This window comes from Rhinopithecus roxellana, chromosome 5, assembly GCF_007565055.1.
Source record: "Rhinopithecus roxellana isolate Shanxi Qingling chromosome 5, ASM756505v1, whole genome shotgun sequence".
NCBI classification, from domain to species: domain Eukaryota; kingdom Metazoa; phylum Chordata; class Mammalia; order Primates; family Cercopithecidae; genus Rhinopithecus; species Rhinopithecus roxellana.
This window is the reverse complement of record NC_044553.1, coordinates 175275999-175280011: the sequence shown is the minus strand read 5'-3', so window position 1 is coordinate 175280011 and position 4013 is coordinate 175275999.

The following is a 4013-nucleotide window of genomic DNA, read 5'->3' as shown; positions in this document are numbered from 1 at the left end:
AGTGTAATGAGATCTTTGAAAGGTGCTTGTACTAAATTAAAGACACCAGCTGCACCCAGGGTGTGTCCTGTCATCCATCCTCCACTGCCACAGGAACAGTGGATCCTCTGGGTGCTATCAGAGTCCACGCACCAGTGGACAATACTAGTCTGGTACCTGTCATACACGAACAGGCTCTTTAAAGCAGTGCCCTGGATCAAAGAGCAGAACCAGATCATCCTTGGAAGAAAAGGGCAGAGCGGATTTGGAAACCCGGCCAGATGCCCCAGACTCCTCTCCTTACAGCAGCTGTCAGAATTATGAGAAAGTATCTGTTGGTGTCCCTGGTCCCTGTGCCCTGAATACCTTCCTTCTCACCCTCTGGCCTAGGAGAAATGGTTTCCTGCTGCTGCTGATCTGAGTTGCATCATCCTCTCCAGTGTTTTCTTGATTCTTCCATTGCTTGTGTGATGTCTATTAACATCTCTCTGTTTTAAATACTCAAGGCGGTATTCGTTTTCAGACTAGATATTACTCATGTAGGCTATGTTACCTGTATTATGGGTACAGTGGCTCAAGCCTGTAAACCCAGCACTCTGGGAGGCCGAGGTGGGTGGAACACCTGAGGTCAAGAGTTTGAGACCAGCCTGGCCAACATGGTGAAACCCCGTCTCTACTAAAAATACAAAAATTAGCCAGGAGCAGTGGCTCATGCCTGTAGTCCCAGATACTTGGGAGGCTCGGGCAGGAAAATCGCTTGAACCTGGGAGGCAGAGGTTGCAGTGAGCCAAGATTGAACCACTGCACTTCAGCTTGGGCACAGAGCAAGAGTCTGTCTCAAAGAAAAAGAAAAAAGAGTGGGATCCAGTTCCCCTCAATTCAACAAATATTCACTTGGTTCCCAGCATTCATTCAACAAATATCTATTGAGCACTGCTATTTTCCAAGCACTGTTGTAATTGGAGGGATACAGCAGTGAACAAGACAAAGTCTTTGCCTTAATGGAGTTTATATTTAAGTGGGAAGAGATGGACAATGAACAAATAAGCAAATAAATCTACAGTATATCAGACTGTGATAAGAGCTACAGAGAAAATACAAAGCTGGGTAAAGGAGTGAAGAGTGCCCGGGTAGACATTGCTGGGATTGCTTGAGGTCAGGAGTTCAAGACCAGCCTGGGCAACATAGTTAAACCCAGTCTCTACTAAAAATACAAAAATTAACTGGGCATGGTAGCATGTGCCTGTAGTCCCAGCTACTTGGGAGGCTGAGGCACGAGAATTGCTTGAACCCGGGAGGCAGAGGTTACAGGGAGCCGAGATTGGGCCGCTGTGCTCTAGCCTGGGTGACAGAGTGAGACCCTGTCTCAAAAAAAAAAAAAAAAAGGAGTATAAACAAGTGGGGAGGTTTGAGGACTGAACCCTGAACATTCCTGTGTTCAGAGGTTAGGAAAATATGGAAGAACCAGGAGAGGGGACTGAAAAGACGGGGTGTATGTGTGGAGAGAGGACAGACTGTGAATGATCCCTGGGTGACTGCTGTCCATGTCCGTGTCTGTCTGTAGGTCTTATACGTCTGAGTTTGTGTAGCAGAGGGCAGCCACGTGGACTCTGAGTCTGCAAGCAAAGTTCCAGGCATGCAGTGAGAGTTCAGTGACCTCCCCAAAAAGTGTCCATAAACTCAGTTCATGGGTCTCTCCAAGAAGCCCCTACAACTTGAGTTCAATGCAGTCCTCAAGAATGTCCTGTTGGACATGAGTTTATCAGCCTCCCTAGACAGCCTCACAGTTAGAGTCAGCACATTTCCTAAGAACCCCCTGCCTGAATTCAGTAAGCCCCTGCAGCCTCAATTTAGTGCATTTCCCAAAAAGGTCCCACAGCCTCGGTTCAGTCACTTCGCTAGGGTGTCCTTAGAATCTGAGTTGTGAGCACTTCTCAAAGATTCCTGTAGCCTGAGTTCAAAGCATTTTGACCTCCCTGCAGGCAGAATCCCTTTGTGTCCTACCCCCAGGAAACCCCTGTGCCTCCAGTCCCCATCACTCCAGGCTCAACCTCAGGCTCTAAGTTTCCAAGACCCAAGGCCAGGAAGGCACGTGAAGCCAGGAGTCTTTTCCTTCAGGGAAGACAGGACACTAGGTCTCTCTCGGTCTCTCTCTCTCTCTCTCTCTCTCTCTCTCTCTCTCTCTCTCTCTCCTGCTTACTCTGACAAAGGCCTCTGCCCCTTTGGCAGCCTAGTGTCCCCATCTGCCAAGCCCCTAGGAGACCCTCAGTGATGACCACATGTAGATCAGGGTGCAGACTCAGGATGGTGAGAAAGAAGGATCCCAGGAGAGAAGGGGCTGAGTCTCCCTGGCAGCTCACTTTCTCTCGTTCTTCTCTTTCTCTCACCTCTGCTAGTAGCAACACCCAGGTCATGCGCCCTGAATGGACTCTACAGTGAGTGGGAGGAGCAAAGGGAAAGGGAGGGCATAGAAGGCCAAGGGAGCCCTAAACTAGGCCAGCATCTTGGCAAGGAGCTGGCAGAGCTCCCCGATGTCAGAGAGCTCGACACCACTCCCCTTGGGAGAGTCTCTGATTTTAGAGGGCTCTTCGACACCCGCCAACCATCAGGAAAAAAGTTTTGGGCTGGGCGTGCCAAGGGCTCTGGTCCTCAGTCTGCTGCAGGGAGTAGAAAAACATTTATTTGAAACTATTCTCTAACCCCCTCAATGCCAAAACAGTTTGTCCTCATATCAACAGGGACTCTTTGCAGGGTTTTAAGCAGGTGAGGGCAAGGTCATGCTGGGGCTGTAGAAAGCATCCGCCAGCTGGTGCCCCAGGGAATGGGAGAGCAAAAGCAGAAAGACCAGGGAGGAGTTTGTTGCACTTGTCCTAGCAAGAGATGCAGGGGACTTAGGATAGGGGAGCAGCAGCGTTGTTGGAGGATGCAGAAGTATGTGAGAGAATGTTTGCATTTTATTCTTTTTTTAGGATGGGTCTCGCTATGTTCTGTAGGCCAGCCTTGAACTCCTGGAATTAAGTAATCCTCTTACCTCAGCCTCTGGAGTAGCTGGGACTACAAGTGTGCATCACCACACCAGGAAAGAGAATGTTTAAGGGGCAAAATGAACAGGTCTTGGAGATGGTTTTGGTACATGGGAGAAAGCAAGAATTCATTCAATGCCAGGTGTGGTTGCCCAGGCCTGTAATCCCAGCACTCTGGGAGGCTGAGGTGGGAGGATCAATTGAGGCCGGGAGTTCAAGACCAGCCTGGGCAACATAGTGAGACCCCCATCTCTATTAAAAAAATAAAAAGGAATTCATTCAACAAATACTTATTAGGCACCTGCTAAGCCAGTTCCGGGTGCTTGGAATATAGGCTTTAAACAAGTAAGAAAAAAATCCTGCCCTATGAGTTCACATTCCGGAGAGTGACTCCCAGGTTTCCGCTTCTGGTGACTGGGTAGATGATGGGGCGTGTCACTGAGATAGGGACATGGAGAGAGAAGCTGCTTTGGAAGGGGGAGAAGTGCTGAGGTCCATTAGACATGGTTCGCTTGAGGTGCCTGTGGGATGACCAGGGAGGGTGGCCAGGCAGGATTTGAGGCTGGAGCTCAGATGAGAGGTCTGCCCTGGCAGGAGGTAGAGATTTGGTAGTGGCCACACATGGATGGTTCTGAATCTAAGGGAGATGGGAGAATGACAAGGCAAGCAAGTGCAGTCCAAAGAGAGACCGGACTCTGAGGAAACACAGCATCTTAGGGAAGGACAGAGTGAGGGAAGCAGAGGAGTGGTGAGAGTTGGGAGAACCAGGAGAGTGGGGTGCCACTGAGCCACTGGAAAAGCCAGTACAGCCCCGAGAGAGGGATCCATTAGATTTGGTCACCAGGCCACTCAGTGACACCGATGGGGGCAGGTAGTATCAGAGGAATGACGGGATTGGATCTCAGTGGACTGAGGAATAACAAGGAACAAGGAATCAGAGAGAGCTGTGGGTCCTTCTTTCAAAAAGTTTGGCCAGGAGGAGGAGGAGGTAGCCCATCTGTGCCCTCTAGG